We start from the raw sequence: 23,379 nt of genomic DNA on the forward strand, positions 1-23,379 counted from the left end.
CAGAATAAAGCTCACCCACAAAGACATTCATGTCCTAATCCCCAGAACCTATGAACAAATTATCTTCCATGGCAAAAGGGACTTTGCAGATATGATTAAGTTAAGGATTCTGAGATACAGAGATTATCCTGGATTATCTGGGTAGGCTCAATTTAGTCACAAGTCTTTGTAAGAGAAAGGCAGGAGAGAGAGACAGAGATGTGATAACAGAAGCAGAGGCAGGAGTGATGTGAGGTCTTGAACCAAGGAATGCAGCTCTAGAAGCTGGGAAAGGCAAAAACATGGATTCTCCCCCTAGAATCTCCAGAAGGAATGCAGCCCTGTTGATCCATTTTAGATTTCTGGACCTCAGAACTGTAGGAGAATAAATTTATGTTGTTTTAAGCCACTAAGTTTGTGGTAATTTGTTACAACAGCAACAAAAAACAGAAAAGCTAACACAGGCCTCGACTGTTTTCCTTCTCTCTAGTTATCCCTCCCATCGAGCCTGTTCCCAGTGTGGCCACCAGAGGAAGTGTTCTATAACACACATCTAATCATAGCCATTCTAAGCACCAGAATGCTTTGCACTAGGATATTTTTTTCTCTTGTTTTGAGCTTCCCCTCATCTACCTTCTGAAGCAAGCCATATTCCAAAATGCAGCAGCATAGGGTGCTTCCTCTTGATTATAAACAGCTTCTTCAGGCATGACACATCTACTTCCTTTTAGGGTGAAACCTACACCAACAACGAAATGGTCCCGGTATTAAAGCAACTGTACGCAGAGGACAGGAACAGAGGAAACTGTAGCATGATAATTCTCAGAGAGAGGCTATGGTACTCTTTGGGCTTCATATCTTGTTTGAGGCCAGACCTTTGAAGATTGAGTTTTTTCTTCTCCTCTTTCATCCATGAAGCATAAGGGAGGAATGAAGGAACCTAGGAGTCCCAGGGAATCTAAGAGTTAGTGTCCATGTAGGGATAAGACCAAGAGATAAGTAACTGGGAGGATAGTTAGTATAGTTGAGAAGCAAGTGGGGAAGATATATAGATGTCAAAAGCTGAGGTGAACTCTGTGTAGATTGCTATAGAATGTTAGAGCCTAAAATAAAATATTTTCCTGAACAATTCTCTGATAACCTGTATGCAACTGATAACAGTAAGATATTGTAGTGATGGATTGTTTGGGTCCAATTCCTCCCTTTACTGATGTTAAGAGAGTATTAAAGAGAATCTTGCCCCCTTGTCTATTCCCTTCTCCCTCAAAAATTAACGTTATAAGATTAGCATGCAAGATCTTTCTTATCTGGCTCTTGCTTATTATTCTCAAACATTCTCTCATCACTCCTCTGTTACTAGTTCTCAAAAATCTATCAAATGTGCAATTCTGTCTACTGCACAGTTTCAAATTAGACTTCATGTGTTCTACTGTCCAAGTCTGGCTTGTATACTATATAATATAGCAATGTATTCCTCATACACAGAGGGATCTGTCATACTGTATTTTATCATCTTTTTCTTTTATGTCATTCTCACTAGACTTTAAACCCTTTAGACTTTAAAGACTGTGGCTTTCTCATTAAAGTGTCAAGCGTAGCCCTATTATATAGGGGATGGTCACTGAATCCTCATAGAATGAATGTGTGAATGAATTAAAGAATGAATGAATGAATGGAGGTAGGCCAGGCTGTGGAGGGCAGGGCAGTATGTTGGCGAGCTGGAGTATTCTAATTTACTGGAGTAAAAGGATACACCTTATGGTCTGTACTCACAGAATTCCTGTAGTTCTTTGCTGAGTGTTATAGTAATAAATAGCAACAAAACGTATTTGTAGTCCTTAGGAATGCTCTTCCTTTCAAAATGAAACTGTTTTTATATATTTTTTTTTTCCAGAGCCCAAAGTTCGAGATTTTCAGAATTTAAAAATCCTTTTAATGTCAGTCCTATAATACTTAGTTACTATAGTGCTTCATATTGTACAGTGCTTAAATATACTAAATAGTCCTGCTTTGATTACATTAGATGTAGACTGAGAGCTCTGACAAATTATATGAAAACTAATAATCGCATGTTTCTGCTTTCTGGGTATTGTTTACAAGAGCAATTAGAGAAAATAAAGAATTTGGATTTTATTCCTTTAGAGATGCAAGACTAACAGAATATTATTGTTGAAACAACTCTGCCCTAGAAGCACTAAGTTCTAGAACAGTTTCTACCACTAGCCAGTTGTGCAATTTTGGGATAACTCACACTTAATTTCTCTTCAATTCTGTTTCTTCACTAATAAAATTAGAGTACTATCTCCTTTCCAATTCTAATAATTTATGATGAAGATAGTTGTAACTCAATATATGTAATGCTTGTCCTGTATTAAAAAGGGGCAGAAAACTTCTGCATTAGATTGGTATACCGAATGACGCTGTCTGAATAGATGATCCTAGAGAGTAAAATATGAGATCCTTAAAACAATACTGTGCCTCCAACACTCTCATTATAAAATTTGAAGGTATAATCCAAACAAGTTTAATCCAAATAAGGAAAGGGAGATCTATTCAGAAAACAAGAGAAAGCCAATTTCTTAGAAATATTTTCTGCAAAATCAGAATAGTCTAAACTCAATTTGCTATTGAGAACAGACTTTAAATCAAAACAATGGATTCCCATATGAATTAATGCACTTCTGACCTAACATGAACATTCCAAGGGCCACACTATACCATTTTTCCCCTAGGACCCTGACTCTCTTAAACGTTATTTAGTGGATGCAAATTTGTATTCCTATAAGGATCTTGAGCCTATGACAATCTTGGGCCATGAGTCTCTTTCTCTTAAGCTTTTGGCACTTGGCATTGTCGTTGATCCCCAAAGAAGAGATTGTTACATCTGTAAGTCAAGGTAGAGACTGAAGGAACCCTCCAATATGCAGGGCAGATGGTGAGATGTCATGGTGAAGTCAATTCAATACCCACATGTTTTAGATTTGATGCCACTGAAGCTCTGTAAGAGCTATCAGGAAGATAAGGGTACTTGAAAACTGCTCAGTGAGAGAGAAAATGTCAACACACATTGAAAAGAGCATTTCAAGGTCTTCAGTGGAAATTATTTTATCAGTGGGAGTGTTTTCAACTCCATCCCACAACTCCCAATCAGGGGCAATCTCAAAATCCCTCCAACTCTTTATGAGGTGAGAGAAGCCATCAAGCAGATGAAAAACAACAAGGCATCTGGAGCTGATGGAATCCCTGCTGAAATCTTCAAATCGGCGGAGGAAAATGCACACTATGGCTCCTAGCTCTCATCTTGAAACTTGAGAACGATGAAGAAATTCCAGATGACATCAGTGAGGCTGCAGTTGTGACCATTTTAACACAAGGACACAAAGAGATTTGGAAAAAGAACACCCTCATTCTTCCCTCTCAGCAAAGTCGTGGCTGAGGGTGTCCACGCCACTTTTTGAAAGGCAATTGGTAGGCAAAATATCCTTATTATTTTTTTTCTTTGCTTTAATTAAAGGTTATTGGGGTGACAATGGTTAGTAAAGTTACATGGGTTTCAGGTATACAATTCTGTAATACATAAGGATGTTTGTTATTTTAACTTCAGTTGTTTGGTGGCACATTTCCTTTCCTTTCCTTTAAAGTTTGAATTTCACTGATACCAAGCAGTGCAAGCCACTGCAGAAACCTATTGCATGCTATTCTATTGTTATTCTTTTCATATGTGTTTGATCATCCCTAGAAATCATTTAATGCAATGACCATCTTAGTCATCTTTCTATCTCCACGGGACCTGCAAATAGGAGGTGCTTGATAGATGCTGCATAAATGAATGAATGACTTGAACGTTCCTAAGAGTGAATTTAGTTGCATGCATATCATATGTAACTGATAAATGAGGTCTTACTGTCCCAGGCTCATCTGGCCACGATATCAGAACGGCCACATGGGAAAAGATGGACTCTACACAGGCATTCACGGCCACTTTCCTTTATTATCTACATGAGCGAGGGCAGGTGCCAGAGAAACCTAGAAAGGCTGGAGAGCTCAAGATGTAAAAGATAGGAAAATAGGGATAAGGAATGATGTCAACCCCTGCTTTGTTTGCTGCTGATCTGGTTTCCAATCAGAATTGAGCAGTGAGCTTCCTCAGAGTCATACTGAGCAGAACTAACATTCCCATCCTGCAAATGAGTGAGCTAAGATGCAGAGGTTAATTGACTGGTCAGTCCCAAAATTCGGAGCCAAGCTCTGGTTTGGTTGTACAGTTTGCATCTCTGTGCCCTGTGCCAAGGACACAAGGCCAAACCGAACTGTCCCACAGAAGCCATACGGGGGCTGGGGTGGGGACAAAGTGGGTCCTCTCTCTGCTCCAGAGGCACAGAAACAATGCAGTGCACTATGTTAATTAACACTTAAAGCTGATACAGACGAAAATAAACAAATGCGCACCCATTCTGGTTCCACTGCTAAGACCTCATCCCGAGACCGTAACACAGTTTGTTTTACAGCTTCCTCCTGTCACGTGAGAGCCAGCATAATGAAACCTCTCTAATCTCTATTTTTCTAAAGTCTGTGTCGATACAGATGGCTCTGTTTTGGTCTCTGGGTTTTATTCTTATTTTGCCACAATTTTAACCTTTTATGTATCTCTTTCTGTGAGATATTCTCACTGTCTCCTCACTGCCTAGAGGCTCTGAGAGGCCTTTCATTTTCATTTTCCCACCCTTGTATCGTATTGTTCTTCAGAATATTTGGGATTTTTTTAAATTACAGAAGATGTATTGTCATTGTTACTGGAGGATTCTGATACATAGGGATAATCCGTATCAGCTCCATTTTTTAACAGGAAAGGTTGGAGAATAGATATCTAATTTTCAAAGCATCCATAATCAGTTGTGCCGGGAAGGCTGCAAACAGCAGAGAAAGGACACGGGAGGATATCACCTCTAGTTTGAGGTTCATGCTTGTGGGAAGAAAGAGGATATGAAGGAAGAGAGTCATAAAATTAAGAGAACTGGATCTGACACAGGTTTTGAAAGAGAAAAAATCAGGACTGTCGAGCCTCACGTGCAGAATCAAATTCAGAAAAAAATAGAAACATAAACAGCCTGCAAAGCACAATAATCAGTCCCATCAATTCAGCACATTCTAAGTACCAGCTTCCAGTTGCAATGAGAGAAACAGACAAATATAAAAATGGCCAAAGCATCTCCCATATGTTTACGTAAGTGAGGTAAGCAGCTCAGAGGAGGGATTTAAAAGAAGACTCTGCATTGTTCTTAGAGTCATTCAAGCATAGCAAGGGTGGAATTCCATCTGTTCAGTTCAGTCTGGTTCAGTGAACTTTTAATGGTTCACTACATTCCGACTATCTAAAATTACAGTTAATGTGTTTTAAAAATCTTGAGCTGCATGACAAGAACACCTTATTACTTGTTCTTCCTTGCCCCTGGGTTGATCACCTCCAAGAATGGGTGAACTGGAGTGCCTTTCCTGAGATGGGGGGATTGGGTCATTATATGACACATCAGATGCTACCAATAACTCTTCATGAAAAACAAGAATCAAAATCCATTTTATATCCCTTACTCGATCCCCTTCCTGACTGGCGTATGGAAGCTGGGGTGACTATTTCTCACTCATGTGCGATTGATCTGGGCACATCCTCTCTGAGCTAGAAGAAGGATACAAGCATAGAACTAGGAGGCAGAAAAACTATTATACAAAAATAATTACATGAGGGAAAAACAGTAATTCGTGTTTCAGCGATAACTTTGAAAGTCTCAAAGCACAGGATGCTCCAGGGAAGTATTCCTGGTTTTTGGCTTCTTAAGGAGGCGATTTATATCCAATTTCATATAATGTAAATATTTCCCAGGCTTTCAAGGAGCTGTGTTGCTTCTGTGGGTAAACCTGAGAAAATAAGAGAATGGTGTCCCCTGGACTTGTGAAAAGTGTGTCGGTTATTCTCTGCATAACGAAACAAGCCTCTTATTACAGAACCAAGATACCTTTTATCATAAGCATCATTAAGGGGAGGGAAGGGCTTGTACTTTGAAAGAAATGCCTTTATAGACAAGATGAAAAAGTCAGAGATTAGAATGAGAAAAAGGGAGTGGAAATTGTATTTTGGTAGCCTTGTTTTAGTCTCCATGTCATCTTTACGTATTAAAAATATATCTTTCCCCTCCTAGCTACTGGTCTAGGTGGTCTAGTTTCAAGGTCCTGCTTGATAAGTCAGTGTAACAAATCATCAGTGATGGACAAGAGCAGCAAGAATTGAAAGCAACATCTGAAGTTTTGAAATAGGAAATGACACAAAACCAGACCAAGGACAGCTGCAAGTTTAAAAACACTTCTTCCAAATACAGTTTTATATATATATATATATATATATATATATGGAATTGGGACAAAGCTACTGAATAATGATATAATAATATAGACGATCAATTAAATCTGTAATGTTGATGTATTTATTTTCTAGTCAAATATCGCTAGCTTAGAATTATTTATTCAAACTGAAATGTAATTTTTGAAGGGCTTCACATAGGGCTACAGAAAGCTATCCTCTGTTTCTTACTGGCACAGGTTTCTTTCTGCAGCATGACAAGTAGAATTCCTTTTTTATCCAATAAGTGCCAAAGTACCTAGAGAGATGAAAAGGTGGACACTTCTCCTTTAGGCTCCACACAGGATGGAGGTACACAGTGATTTGGGGATGTAAGCTCAGTCTTTCAGGGAAGGGACTGCCCCACCTCTCATCCTCCTTTGCACAGTTTTCACACCTGCCAGATTGGGAGGGCTTGCCCACGTGCCCGTAACCGTGTTCCATCAGCCTCTGAGCAAGGGCCTTATGCATGACTATGATCTCTTCTCCAGCCTATTTCCTTCCATAATCCCCGTTGTGGAGAATATGGTTCAAAGGCCTGTCTTCTGTGACCTAATTCCTTCTTAACCAGTCTCCCTGGCTTTGTCCCTGACTGGTCTAATCTATTTACTGTACTTCCATCATGGCGATTGTTCTCAGACATTAACATGATAAAATTCCTCCTCTGCTCACAAGTCTCTGGATCTCCCCATTGTCTATAGGATAAAGTGTAATTTCTTTAGCAGACATGGTTCTCTTCATTATAATATTATTCCACATTTCTTTTCAGACTTATTTCCATTTGTTGAGTTTTTGCTCATCCTTCAAGGCTCAGCTTAAATATCTTTTCTTTTGAAGGCTTCTCTCATTACTCTATTTAGACCTTCCATGGCATGGACTTCTAATTGGAGCAGCTGTTTGAGGTACTGTAATAATGTGTCCATCTTTTTATTACATCATCTAGACTGTGTAGTAATCAAAAGCAAGGCGCTACCCATGCCAAGCACAGTGTTAAACACTTGTTGAATAAAATGTTTAATAGAATGGGAATTTCTGTTATTTTAAATGTGATTTTCTGTTTTCTACTCCAGTTATCCAATTTAATATAGTCCCAAAGTGTTATTACCATTTCTGTTATTACTGTTTCTGTTACTATCTTTCATATGAGGTCTGATCATTAAGTTTGCGAACTTGTTGCAATGATGTTGCTAATCTTTTTTGATATCAGAGGGATTATTCATTATGAATTTGTACCAACTGGACAGTTAATCAAGTTTATTATTTGGAAGTGCTGAAAAGGCTGTGTGAAAAAGTTAGACGACCTGAACTTTTCACCAACAATTCATGGCTCTTGCATCACGACAATGCACCAGCTTACACGGCACTGTCTGTGAGGGAGTTTTTAGCCAGTAAACAAATAACTGGATTGGAACACCCTCTCTACTCACCAGATCTGGCCCCCAATGACTTCTTCTTTACCTGAAGATAAAGGAAATATTGAAAGGAAGACATTTTGATGACATTCAGGACATCAAAGATTAATACGATGACAGCTCTGATGGCCATTCCAGAAAAAGAGTTCCAAAATTGCTTTGAAGGGTAGACTAGGCACTGGCATAGGTGCATAGCTTCCCAAGGGGAGTACTTTGATGGTGACCTTAGTGATACTCAGCAATGAGGTATGTAGCACTTTTTCCAGGATGAGTTCACAAACTTAATTGTCTGACCTTGTAATATTTATGAATATAAGTTTATTTGAACATCTGCTTATTTATTGATTTTTCTCTATAAGTAAAATATGAACTCCATAAAGCTAAGGGTATCATCTTTTTGTCTATACTATATCTCCCATTCTCAGCTTTGTACAGGCTTAGTGAATGTTTGTTGAATAAAAGAATGAATTCATTAATGAATTCTCCAGCAGAGGATATTGGGGTTACAAATATCTTACTTCCAATGCTTTAGGTAATGACCAGATGTATTGCTTTTTCCTTATTTACTTTCTTCTTGATCTTGATAATTCTTTTCTAGTTTCCCTACTGTTTAAAACTAAAAAATACGGCAGCAAGGGAAGAAAATAAAATGAGTGGGAAATTGACAAAGAACCCCTTTTGCGTGTTGACTGTGGAATCCTTTTGTGAATGGCTGAGTTCCCTCGATGCATGCACCAATGATTACCCCTTGTTCTTCTTCCTTCTTTTTCCTACTCACAGGTCTGCCCAAGACTGCTGGCTAAGCCACCACAAATACAAAGGGGAATTCACATTGTAGGGTGCTTAGAATTCAGTGCCCATTCCACTGTGATGTTTTAGAAAATCAAAGCAGAGTTTTCAGCTTGACTGTAAGTGGAAATATTAATATATTTGCAAGTAAACTCATAATAGTCAGGTCTGATTTTATAAGTTATTATCTAATAGTGCTGTGAAAATGGAAACTCTAGGGCAAATAGGGGGCCTGAATTTTGCCTTCCACTTTAGCCCTTCATTATAATACTAGGTTTAAGTTGAGGGAGAGAATTAGGGTCCAACACTGAGGGAAGTGTGTGGTAGGAGTGTGTGTGTTGTGTGTGTGTAACTGCATGTATGTCCAGGGATGCTCCGAAATTAGGTGAGTGGACTAATTCATAAGCCAAAGCAACCCAAAACCACGAAATACAAAGACACAGATATATCCCACGTACAGTTGATTCAAGACAAATTATTTAACCTTTATGAGCTCATTCCCCCACCACAATGAACTGGATAGTCACAGTGACTATTGCATGGGTTGCTGGGAGGACTGAGTAAAGTGTAAAGGGCTCCGCGGCAGTACCTGACACATTACAAGTAAAGTGCAGTGGCCATTGTCACTATTATTATTAGTCCTGTGGTCAGAATAGAGCTGGGTTATCTTTTTCTCTTCTTCACATGTTATCTCATTAAAAATAAATAACTATCAGAATCCAGAATTCCAATTCACTCTCTAGTGGCTAAGAGCACAGATTCTGGAACCAGGCTCCTTAACTTACAGGGTGGGTAACTTGAGACAAAATGATTTTGCTTCTTTGTGCTTCAGTCTCCTCATCTGCAAGATGAAGACAAACACTGCACCTATTTCCTTGATGTGTGGTGAGGATGAACTGACTTAAAGAGTTTGGCATGGTGTACCTGCTAGCCACGTTATCCCTGGTAGCTGTCATCAATCTTATTCTTGTTATCACTGAAATAACCCTAGGGGAGGGACAAGGGGGACGTTGCACAACACATTACACAACTTCCTCAGAAAGCTCCCAAACTGCACGGCACACGGCCGCCAGCTGCCTTTGGTTCTCTTCCACATCTGGAAAGACTCCTCACCCCATTCCCAGTCTGAACAGGCTTCTCTTTTAACCCTTCTTTTCCCAGGCCACACACTGGTGAATGTTTACACTAGCCTAATCCTCACTGCCTTCTCTTTCCTACAGAGTTGCAGAGCAACTCAGTCAAGCAGAAAATAAACAAACAATGCCTTCAGAAAAAGGGCCACAGCTGTAAATCCTTTACACATCAATATTCCCTCCCGGTCACATGATACATTTAATGGCTTATCCAAACACATGTCACCAAGGCTGCAGATTGGCTCTTGCGCTCCTACCTCCTGAGTCCCAAACCTTTAAGTGCTTTGGCTCAGTCATGTCTGGCGTGGACCCACACTGCTCATCTCTAGTCTTATGGCTGGTGGAACTCTTGATCTTTATAGAATTTATTTCCTACTCTTTTCATTGTCTGTGGACCCCAAGATTAGCCCTTCTGACTCTGGACTTCATTTCAGTTTTGCAGCTGAATTTCTGTCTTTGCTCCTTACCCTTCAAGAAAGAAAGCTATCTCCCTGCCTGAACTCCAAGGATCCTCTTTTGTGCTTTATCCTATCCACCCTATGGGAAACGAAAGCCAGCGAAAATGCATTAAAAACGCGGAGTGCCAGACACTTTATATATGTTTGAATTTCACAGGAACCATGTAAAGTAAGTTTTATTATACTTGATCACATGTGGAAACCAGGTCTCAGAGAGTTTGAGTGATTTGCTCAAAGTCACACAGTTAAGTAAGTGGTAGAGATAGTATTTAAACTTGAGTCTGTTTAACTTTCAAAAACTGTGCTTGTTTATTCTATTATATCCTGTGACTTCATTATTTTTTAAAATGTTTGTTTAAAACTGTAATTTGATAATTGTATTTTAATTTTACATGGTTTATATACTACTCTCCTGGATTTGAGGTCATGAATGGGATGGAAAGGAGTAATACTACAATGTACTGAGTGTTTTCTCTCTTTGTCTGGTATCTCTTCTCTCTCTCTCTCTCTCTCTCTCTCTCTCTCTCTCTCTCTCTCTCTCTCTCTCTCTCTGTCTCTCTCATCTATCCATCATCTACCGTCTATCTATATATGAACACACATATGTATATATGTATATCGATAAGGTACTATGTAATGTTTATTAAGAATTTACTTAATGTGAAGCTGATGAAAACTTCATCTTTACTTTTTTTATTATGACAAGAACTTAGAGGCTCTCTCCTTGCCTGTGGCTAGTCACTGACCAGCATTTAGCAGGGGCAGATTTGGCAAAACTCCGCTTCCACAGTTGCTTTCTGGGCTAGCACTGGCGCCTAGGCTGGCCCTGGAGTTGGGCGTTGTCTCCTTGAGAGCTGACTACCATAGCTGGTGTTCCTACAAGGGCTGGTCAGGGAAGATCACTTCTGTACTCAGCCATGCATACTTCCAGGTGAAATTCTCACTGGATTCCTGTTTCAGATTTGAGAGATGCTTCTGATCTCAACTGATTTTCAGAACTGAGATGAGCTGATGGATATTAAAACCCTTCTCCCCTGATAATAGTTATTTCTGCCAATGTTCTCATTGGTGAAATTTAGAGAGATGTCTATTCAAAGACCTACCTATCCAAAGAACTTGATCAGACATCTGCCATGGTATCCTTCCCTCTAATGGAGTAACTTAGTTGATTAAGGTGATATCTTTTTTTTTCTCCTTAGATGTAGCTTAACAATTGTAAAAAAGTTTACATGGAAACTGTATTAATATGTTATCTGGAAGGACTATACGTGAACATGAAATATCAGAGGGCAGAAGAAAAACCCAGGAAACACTTTGGGTCTTCATGGTAACCTGCAGTCCCGATTAATAAAGCTCAAGTCTGATGTCTGGAAACAGACAATAAGTTGAGGGGATCTATTATCACTGCATCTTCATCCAGACTATAAATTTCAATAACAACAAAAATTAAAATGAACATGTACTCATAACAGGTCTTAGAATGATTACCAAAAATGCTTCTGTGTGTGATAGCACATGTATATATGAAAACAATTTCAAAAGTGATTAGTTGCCGTGCCCTTGAATAAGGACACTGGCTTCCCAGCTCCTACATACACTTTTTTGAAAGATCATTAAGAATGAAAAACAAGTGAAGAGAGTATCAACAATATAGTCAGCAATAAAGACAAGCAGGACCTCTGCAGAGTCTGAACCATTTCTTCAAAGACTAGCCCTTTCTTTTATCCCTCTCACCCATAAACTGTGAAGGCATATGGGGAAAATGAAGAAGGGTTGTAAAAGAGATCAGGAAAGAAAACGGTTGAGCAAGACTGACGATTGTAAGCAGGCAAATGATGGGAGAGCGGATGGGGGAGTGTGAGCAAGAGTGGGGAGCTGTAGGTAGATGACGCTCCGGGAGATGAAAGGAGAAACCCATGTTGAAATAGGATCAATCTAATATTATTCAGTGAACATGAAGATGCTGAGAGCAAACCCTCATGTTAGGGATTTTTAAAGCCAGAAAAATATTTATAAAATTGCAAGTGAGGAAGGAAGGTAATTAGAGCAAGTGTCTGGCAAGGGAGTAGGGGAAAGGGAGAGACACGGTCCAACATGGTCATTTCATCGTTTATTTTAGGGTCAACTGTGTGGGTGCATTTGGATGCATCACTTAAAAGGGAAAACGCAAATTAGTTTTAACAAAATGTATTGCTATGTATTAGTTTTGGGATCAAAAAGCACTCAGATCTACTGTTATTGCTATTGGCAAAAGCTCTATGAAATTCTTAACGGAGTCAGGGTCTTCTATTTTTGTGTCTATGAGTGCTTCTTATTAACAATAACAAACACCTCGCAGAATACCTTGGACGGAGGTGAGCAGCTTGACCCTTAAGCAACAGTTACCCACACCTACATACCAAAACCATGCTACTTGTTCAAAGTCATGCAAGGAGCAAGGTAATTAAAGGTGGATGCGTCATATCCTGAAAGAAGAGACAAGCTAACTTCCTTGTCAGTCTATTTGAATATCCTGAAACTGAAACATGATAAGGTTTGTACGTGTGCGTGTTTATTTGCTCTTCATAGATTTTACTCTTTGTCCTTGGCAAAGAGAGGGAAGCTGTGGGTTTATCCTTCTGTCCGCAGCTGCAAATGTGACCTCCCTAGGAAAAGCCAAAAGGAACAATTCTTTTATGATTAGGAAGTGGGGAGTTTGACAGCTCCTGAAAATAAATGCCTGTATTCCATTTTCTAGCAGGATGTTGCGGTTCGTCTTCTGTCTGGGAACTGAATAAAAACATCAGGGAATACTCCAAAGGTCAGAATTTCAGAACTGCTGCCACAACTGTATTGTCACCAAGTATTAATGACTCTCTCACTCATTCTCTTTTTTTAAGAGGCCTGGTCATGTCCGAGGGAATGCCAGGTACATTTTTCTTAATGTATGAGCACAAGTTACATATAACAACCTAACAACACAATGCTGCCTCTTTAATGCTAATCTATTCCTTGCAATCTACTAGATACATGTAGAGTCAGTGGTGTGTATCAAGAGAGCAAAATCAGATTCTGAAAATATCTGAAAGGATGCACTAGAGTGTACATAATAATGTATTTTAATCTGCCAGGCCTTAAAATTAATCATGAATTCCCACAGAGATTTTAATAATTTTGAGATGATGTTTTTTTTTTTTTTCCTATAGACTAATATTCTTGGACAGAGTTTTCTAAATGCTACATGGGGAAGAAAGTAGGTGGGGGAGGGAGAAACGGGGCAATTTCTCACTTGCCATAGTATAGGAGATATGTTTACTAGGGGACATGTTTTCTTTTGCTCCTAACTAAGAAGCAAGGTAGGTGTTTCCAAGCAAGGTTTTATCACTCCATAAAGGCTGGCAAATCGAGGGAAGTTTCTTAGGGGTGATCATTTGCATTTGTTAAGCAGAAGAATAGTCCTGAAGGGAAGAGGTCCACTCGTGAGGGGACAGATGCCTGTGCAATCTCAGGGAACTTGGCTGTTAGCAGTTTTTGGAGTTGCATGGGAGGAAAATTTTGGTGATCAAACGGCACTAGACTCTCACACTGCACTAGACCATGTTATTTATTGTTCAAACTGGGACTTTTGAGAGGGAAAGTAAAAGTCAATAATCACACTGGGATATATGCTTACCTTAGTTCAAGGGCACATAGCAGTGATGTAGAGATGCAGCGTTCTTACTTAGCACTGTCCGTGCCTTTCAAAGAGGGCTGATCATGTCTGCTTCCCTAATCTTACCAAGATGCTATGACTACAATCCCTGTAAGCTCGTTGAACTTTATCCCACATAGATACCATGGAAACTTATAAATATAGAGCTTTCTTTTCCTGAAAAATAGAGAACTAAAAATGTTATGCTCTAGACTGATGATTGTTCAGGGGTTCTTCAGGGTGCTAGAAAGAAAAAGCTCCTAGAGGATAGGTTGGGTTTTCTATAGCTTTTTAACTCTCTATGAAATACCCAATGACAGTGTCTGGCTACAAGGGAAAGTGAATTGCTCTTGTGGTTGACCAAGTACTTGGTAACTTTCAGAAATACAGTTGTCACAACGTGTCTGAGTCCTTTTGCTTCCTATCCATTAAAAAGCAGTTTAGAAAAAGTGTGCATTTAACTTCCCCTGTCCTGATTTGAAAAAATTCTCTAAGGACTGAAGTAGAGTGTGTTTTGTCAGAAGTAGGTGAAATGCTGGGATTGACCTCATTATTTTGGGAGGACCAACTCATTTTTCTTGGTCAACGTGTGTATGGAGTGTGCTTGGAAGTTTTAGTAATGGAAACTATACATATGAGGCAGGGGCCAGGCCACAGATATGTGATCATAAAGACAGGAAAGAGGATTTTACCTGAACTACCTTAACTTCAAATAACTTGCAGGCTGGTGTAATCAGAAATCTCACTAGTGTGTGCTCCTGTAAGAAACTACTTTATTACTCTTTAGGTGGGTGGTAGAATAAAAGTTGGAGACATTAATTCTGTTTACCCTCCACTTCTTTGTCAAATTTTCCACCTTCATCTCTCCCCCAAATCAGTCACATTCATAGCCTCAAGCGATACTTATTGAAGGGAGTACAAGAGGACACAAAAGAACAGTAAGTAAACAAGTAAAAAGCCTGGTTATTCAGACCCTCAGGGGTAGAGAAAATACTTTTCAGTTTGAAAAGAGTTTCTTTCTAAAGCTTAGCTTGTACCTCATGAAGAGCATTTAGATATATCCCTATGAAAGGGCCCTTTGGTTGTAGGGGTGGGGGCTGGGGGGTTCGATGGGGAGAGCAGAGAGGGGATGGACAGGAAAGCAACCCAGGCAGGCGCCTTTGGGAAGTCATCCGTGATACCGGGCAGCAGTAGTGGAAACAAAGAAATGGCTGCCAGTAACTCTACATATGTCCTAAAGCGGCATTTCTCCACCTCCCTGGAGCCAGAGAGGTGTAGGAAAGCATGGTCGTTCCTGAGATTCCTGAGAGGAGTGTGGAACATCATGGAGAGGCTGGTGAAAGCCAAGGAGCCCTGGGGTTGAGATGTGGGGACGCAGAGTGACCATGAGAACTCCAGGAGAGTAGTCATGTGGGGACCAGAAATATTCATATGGGGAGCAAAATTAGAGCAAAATGACCAAACAAGATAGAAGAGTGATTTCTCACTGAGAACTTGTAGAGAATGGAGGATGCCTGAATTCTCATAGATCCTCTGGGAATTTTAATACCATTCTAGGTACAAAGGGAGTATTGATATCCCTGTAAATTGACTAAATTTACCCTAAAGAGACTGAGACCCTGTAAATTGACTAAATTTACCCTGAGGTGTCTGAAAATAAGCCCGGAATTGACCTGAAGTGAACAAAAGGAAATTTCCTTAATTAAAGTGAAATGTGGGTTTTAAATGGGGATTTTTATAGACATGTAGAAAAAAAATGAGAAAAATCCATACTTTGAGTATTTGTTTGGGACATATCCAACCCACTGCACTGAAATTCTCATTACTTAGCATTTTGCTCATTGTTTAGCAGGCACCTTGTAAATATCTTTTCATTGCATAAATAGAATGAAAACATTGCAAGTGTCTCAAAAACAAACCAACAGAACACAACACAACAAAACAAAGAAAATCCTCAGTAACAAGTACATGAATGTCAAGTTGAACACTTGTCTTACAGATTTAAAAAGCATTCCTAGGAGAGGGTTTATTAACCAATGCCAACCCTCACTGGTGACAGGAAAATAGAAAAGGAGCTTGAAGCTTGGCACAAACTGAACTTGTCCTAAAAATGCAGTTACTGTTGTGGTATGCTAAGCAAAGGAGACTGAGACTGAAATTTCTGGGGATCTTGAAAATGGGACAGACAAGAATCTATCTGAAAATCACTGATGTAGTCCTAGTTAGAAATAGGGGAATGATGATTTCTTGATGTCTTTTTCTCAAGAAATATAGTTTCAGCTCTAGGATATGATTTAAAATCTAATCCGAGGTCAATGTATCTTCACTTTTGTTGTCCTGGTTATTAATACATTTATAAGAGATGTTTTAGAACCAGAGCTGCAGTTTCCACTGAACGTACTACCTGTATTTTAATTTTTGATCAATATCGTGTGTTTGATAACAGATCTGACATATAAAGCTAAAAATGCCACACGCCCTGTAGGGAGTCCTTTATTTCTAGTGACATATATTGGAGTTATTCTTCTTTGTTCATATGATTTACCTTCAAAAATCTATTGAATGTGCCCCCAGAGAAGTGCAGACAGCTATTTTAATAATCAAATTGGTATTCTGGTAGAATGGAGTGGGGTAGAACGGAAGGAACTCTCAGGGACTATTGTCCCTGGAATCCCTGGTTCCACAGGCCTGCATATACTATTTAAAGTCCAGGAATACAGCTAGAGTTTGTAGAATAAAGTAGTAATGCCAGTCTTGTAAATACAGATCATTCACCCTCCTTCTGAGCTTTGAGAGCCCTTAGATGATACCAGAAGTGGCACAATAGGCTGTTAGATCAACAGATGGCAGGGTTACATTATCTCTGTCTCTCCTACCAAGGGCAACAGGAATTTATTTAAACAATTTGACTATCCGGTGTCTAGTGTTGGCCTTAGTAGAGCTAGTATTCAGGTTTCCAAGTTTTTCTTCTGACTCCAGGGTTTCTGTGCTATCAGAAATTGCTGGTGAACTGAGATAGCCCTTTGGCCTGACCTTCACTGCCGTGATAAACCTACGGAAGCAATGGAGGACTGAATTCTTTAGTTACAGCATAAGAATATAAAGTAGTAGAGTGACAGTCCATTTTAACATCTCTTGCTTATGAGATTCTTCTTAGGCTATCCGTATCACCCATGAAGATCTGGGTCCTATATTGTACTTTTAGCCTACGTGTGTGTGTGTGTGTGTGTGTGTGTGTGATTTCTTTTAATTCTTAACACAATACCCTATGAGGCAGATATTATGCCCACTGTATAGCTAAGAAAATAGATCTAGAAAGGTGAATAACTTGCTCAACACCCCACAGATAGTAAAGAGCAGGGCATAAATTTGAAATCAGGTGTGTTTATCCCGAAGTCTATGCTTTCTTCCTTCCTTTCTTTCTTTTTTTTTTTAAATTTATGGGGGTGACAATGGTTAGTAAAATCACATAGGTTTCAAGTGTACGATTCTGTAATACATCATCTACATATCACATTGTGTGCTCACTACCCCAGTCAGTTCTCCTTCCATCACCATATATTTGATCCCTTTTATCCCACCCTCTTAACCTCTGGTAACCACTAAACTATTGTCTGTGTCTATGAGTTTTTGTTTCTTTGTTTGTCTTGTTCCTTTGTTGCTTTCAGTTTTATATCCCGCATATCAGTGAAATGTATGCTTTCTTTTTACGTATGCAACTTTCCCAATGTAGGAGCTGCTCATTGATATTTGCTGGTTCAGAGAAGAGTGGTAGAGTTTAGTTGTAGCCTGATTAAACTGATAACTAAACTCTATGATGTACGATTTGCAGTCTTGCCCAGTTTACTTTTATTGAAATCTTCCAGTTCTGGTGAGTGATAGCGAGACTTGCTTAACAAAGGCACAGAATGTCTCCGGATGTGTGCATTGCACAGCAAGGCTGCAGCAGAGTTAGAAAAAGACAATCTTGGCCCCTGAGCCTCCTGCTTCATCATCTCCTATTTATAATTTCTGAAAACCAATTTCCTTAAATTTATCTCTGTTAGCCTAGGTCATTGTGTGGGCACAATTAATTTTTCCAGGTATGCCTCAGCATTTTCCAGCCACCTTCAAAAACCAACCTTGTAATAATTTAATTGAACGATATCATGTGTTTCTAGCATTGATATAGATTTTACACAGCTGTTTACACTAATATGTGTTAAAATGCCTAATTACCGCTGCAATCACAGCCTGGCTCAATAGTCTTGCCAGCTCTTAAACATATAGTCGTGTCTTAATCAAACACAAACATCAGTGAGCATCCTAAACTCCTGCAATTTGCAAACTGGATTAAGGGCAATAAATTCGGCCCTTCAAACAAGAACTCAGAATTTTGCATATTTCATGCTAATATGCTCTGTTTATTTTGTTGTTTCCCAGATTTTCAAAAATGCTTGTTGATAAAATGAGGTGAGAATGTGAGATGAGTTTGGTATTTACAGTGGGATTGAGAAAGGCTTGAGAAGGCCTAAAAAAAAACGGCTGTACTATGTGTATGACAGCATTTCTTAGGTGTCACTTTACATTTATAAACATATTAAACTGTTGGTTGATGATTCTTCAGCCAAATCTGTAAACTTGTTATACTTATTTATTATTTTTTTTCTGTAGGCACTCAAGCACCTTCGTAGGAACTATGATGAGAGCTGATAATTGCAGCAGAATGTCAGAGAGTCCAAGTACGCTGTGTAAGTTTCTCTGTGTGCATGGAGGAGGGAGGTGTTGTTTGCATTAAGAGTTCAAGGAAGACTTCAGAAAGGAGATATGTTTGCATTGGAGGAATGGAGAATTTTCCAGGAAGGCAAAGAAGGAAAAGATAAACAAGAAATAGGAAAAAAAAAAAAAAAAAGGCAGTCGTAGTCACCAATGAAATGAAAGAGACCATGGCAAGTTCTGGAAACTAAGGTAGCTCAATATGGCTGAGGAGCAGAGTGCTGTTTGGGGAAACCTAGGTGACACAACAGAAGAGGCATTGCTGTGAACCCAGCAGATGATGGTGTGTCTCATAAAAGTAAGGATGCGTCAGCTATAATGTGCCGAGGAAAGAGAGTTAATTGGAGAGCTGCCGTTTGACACTTGGGAGGTTGTCAGTAGTCACCAGACCCAAATCCAAAGAAATATGTGCCCCCGATACCTCACCAGCTATGGCAGTCCATAGCCATAGCAGGGAGATTAGGTTTATCTCTCTTTTCATTGGTTGGTTCATTGATTGAGTCATGTATTCATTCTTGCATTGATTTAATAAATGTCTATTTTAGCCCGTACAAGATTTCAATATTTGGGCTAGTCACTGAGGAAATGATAGTGATGCTGTCTTTTGTCTCAGAATAAGAGATTATGGGATAAAAGCATCAGGGGATTTGGCAAAGAATGAGAATGATTCTATCACCTTCATTTACTTCATCAATAGAAACAGGCCACTTTCCTGATTTAATAGATTCTCTAATTTCACCTTCTACTCACCTCATTTAAGAGAATATTTCTTTTGTACAATGAACTCCCATTTATCTGAAATTTAGAAATGTGTAAGACTGAAATAACTGGAATTTTTAAAAGGGAATTTTTTCCCCCCTAACATTGTTGTGTAGGGGAAAATGGGAAGGAATTGGGAATCTATTCAATACTGAAACTTAAAAAGGATATCCTGGAATTACGGTATATTTTTAGTTCAATATATTTTCTTATATCTCCCTTATCTAAGTATTGCACAATACAAACATGTTTGGAATGGAGATCACTAAGACAAATCAAGTGTACTTTAAAATCAACAAAGGCTTAAATATGAATAATATAACTTTTGGGATGGATGGATATGGATACATACACACACACACACACACACCCCTCTATAACCTCCATAAGGACAGAAATCATGTTTGTCTTGTTCTAGACAAACTAGAGCTAGATATCTAGTTTCTGACATGTTGTGCAACTGTGTAAGTTGTTCGATACATTACCAGCTGCGGTAGATTATACAATTTTTCCCAACTCTTCTCTTCCTCGATCCACTCCCTTTGTCATGTGCCCTTGCAGTCCCTCCCAGCCCAATGATGTTGTTCTTGGCTGCATGGTTTGCTTTGGCCAATGGAAAGTGTTTGCGAATGACAGTGAGACAATGCTGAGCTGCACTCTGAAAAGGCAACACTGTTTTCATTTGGCTTTGTGCACCTCTGTTCTGGACACGGGGTACCCCTCTGCCACTCCTGTCATTGGCAACTCCTAACTATCCAGCAGCTGGAGCATGAGCTGCTCCAATTCACCTTGTGCCTCTTTCTACAGTTATGACAAATGTAACTGGCACATGTCATGAGGCATAGTGGCTTCTGTTTTAGTAGTGGAGGCAAATGAGATACCTAAGTTAGGTTAACCTGAAGCAGATCCTGAGTCAAGAATTTGGTTGCAGGTATTTTATTGGGAAGTGATCCCTGGGAGCTGTCTTGATAGAGCAGGAAGGAGATAGGGAAGTAGAAAATATAATGTATATGCACTATTGACTGGTTCTTGCTGTGGGAAAGTAGGTCTTAATTCCACTGGGGCCCTCGGAGGAAATGTATACAGGTTGCAACTCAGAATTGTCTCTTCAAAACATGGGATGCTGGGGCATTTATCCACTGATGCCTGTGTCTCATTAGTTAAGGGTTCTACCCTGCTCCAGGGTTTGTATTGCCACACTGAACTCCTCCACTTCCTGCCTGTAACCCTGTTGTGTGGCTTTAGAGAAAGTCCTGGAGCAGAGAAGAGGAGCTGCTGCTTGGGTTTGGGGGGGATGGTGGCAGAGCAAGTACATGGAAAATGTCTACTGCAGCTGCTCTGAAATCAGAGGTCGGCCAAGTGGATATGATATGGGGCACAAAAACTGTCTGCTCTGAGATAATGTTTATGCAAAGTGCTTTGTAGACCATCAAGTTCTAAACAAATGTGACTGGTTATTAATAGTGAAAAAAATTCAAATGTTCTTGCTCATAATAAAAGTTTATCAAATAATGTGGCTCATCCTGATTAATAAGATCTGTGATACTATTGTGCAGAGTTATATCAGTCATTTTGTTTGCCAAAGGCCAGAGATAGGGTGAAATATTCATACATCAACTGCTACTTCCCTGCTCTGCTTTCCTTCTGTTCCAGAACTGCTATCTAGCTACCAATGCAGCTAATACACATGCACACATGTGTGCACGTATACGTGCACACACCAGTAATCTATGTACCTGCTCATTGCTCCGAGATATCTATTCCAATAAGCATGTGAAAAACCCAGATGGGAGCAGAGAAAGGGAAAAGAGAATATTTAGTTCTTTCTTACATCCTTCATTTAGGTTGGAGGGCAGGAGGTTATGACTGAGAGGTTAATCAAACATACTCCTTGGCAGAACTGCTCTCTCAAGAGAATGCCAAAGAATTGCACACACGTGTTGCAACTCTGCTACTGACACACAAACATATCCAGACCAGCATTAAATTCTATTGCCATAGTTCAGAATCTAGGCCTATCAAATTTAAACATGTAAGATTATATAATTATCAAGGAATATCCAGTAAACGCTCATAGAGTTCTGCAAAATTTCTCTCATGCAAAAGAAAGTGAAATTATAAGAAAATTCCTGATCCAAAATAGCAGAGTAGATAAAAACTGTGCCTGCTTCCTTCTGTGAACACATTAAAATTACATCTAAATTATAAAACAATCAACCTGGAGAACAATCTGAAGTCTGGCTAAACAGAAGTTTTATAACTAAGGATATAAAGAAGCCACTTGGAGACTGGTAGGAGGGGTGGAGACGCGAAACAGGCTGGTCCCAAACCTTCGTGTGGTGGTTGAGAACCAGAAGGAATACCTTGGCCATAGAGATCACCCCCAGAGAAGAGAGAGACCCGAGCCCCACATTGGCCTCCCCAGATAGGAGTACTGGTGCAGGAGAGGAGCCCCCACAACATCTGGTTGTGAAAAACAGTGGGGATTCTGACTATCTGGGTGGGATAGAAGGCCATGGGAAACCCAGGTGTCCTGTTAAGGCTCGAGCACAGATTCTCATACGCGCAGGCACTTACCTTGAGCTTCAGCAGAGGGACAGTAACTCGGGGGGCATCGGAGACATATTGGGGGCAGACTGAGGTGTGTGGCTTCAGAGCAAGGAGGACAGTTGCCATTTTCACTGCGACGGGTCCTCTTCTCATGCAACCGGCAGACGGGAGCCATCTTTCCTGTGTTGAGCCTTCCCCACATGGCCAAATCTGATTGGCCTGGTGAGCTCCACTGGGCCTGGTCTGATTGGCCTGATGAGCTCCACTGGGATCCCACCCCACCCAACTCCACCAACACCTGAGGCACTTTCTCAACCAGCAGCCAGCCCCACATGCATTGCACTCTTTCCTGAAAAACTGTAAGAGTCTGCAGTACCCAAGTGGGCTGCAGCTGGACTGGGTGTGCTCTGAGACTTTTACTGTGTAGCTCCAGGCTCAGCACTGATACAAAACCAGAGTTTACATAAACCTGGTGACCACAGCTCTTCCCAGTGACTCCCTGAGACCCTACCTCACCCAACTGGTGCACACAAGGCTTTATCAGTCTGAAACTTAAGGGAGCTGGCAGGTGGCAACACGCCTCATTGTGTCCTGGCCTTTTGTGGAGATAACCCAGGCCTGGTGCTGGTGGCAGCCATCCTCAGTTTGTAGTGTGGCCTCTTCCACGTGCCTCCAGGGTTAGCACAGGCAGCAAAAATTATGGAATACTTTGTAGATCCTACCATGTAGCCCATGTCACGTCACAGGCAGTGGATAACCTGAGTCTGCACCAGAGTCCCTGGAAAGAGGCCCCAGAACCAATATACTTGGAGGTTGGCTTCAGACCACAGCAGAGCACCACCCAATTAGTCCCACAATAGGTGGTCTCAATAGGCACAAGAGAAAGCTGGGGTCAATCTTACTGAGTGGGGTAAGGCCCCACATAGCAGCCTGTTAGCTGTGGATGTGGCCAAACCCCACAGCCAATCAGCCTGAGGGACAATCCCATGCACTGACATGTCAATAGAAATCAAGGCTCAACTATAATAGGAGCACAAGACAACTCACACATGGGGCATTCCTGGAGCACCCAGAGCAGGTGACCAGGGAGACTGTGCCACTGGGACCCACAAGACATCTATTACATAAGGCCATCTGGCCAAGACTGGCAGACAGAGCAGATCCACCTAATATATACAAACAAAGAAACAGGCAGCCAAAATGAGGAAACAAAGAAATATGTTCCAAATGAAAGAACAGGAGAAAACTCCAGAAAAAGAACTAACCAAAATGGAGGAAAGCAACCTACCAGAGACAGACGGTTATAAGGATGCTCAGGGAACTTTGTGAGAAATTCAACAGAGGTAGCAAGCATAAAAAAGGACATAGAAACCATAAAACAGAACCAGTCAGAAGTGAAGAATATAATAACCGCAATGAAGAATGCACTAGAAGGAATCACCAGCAGGCTAGATGAAGCAGAGGATTGAATCAGAAATTTGGA

Source organism: Rhinolophus ferrumequinum, chromosome 19, assembly GCF_004115265.2.
Source record: "Rhinolophus ferrumequinum isolate MPI-CBG mRhiFer1 chromosome 19, mRhiFer1_v1.p, whole genome shotgun sequence".
In the NCBI taxonomy this organism is placed as follows: Eukaryota; Metazoa; Chordata; class Mammalia; order Chiroptera; family Rhinolophidae; genus Rhinolophus; species Rhinolophus ferrumequinum.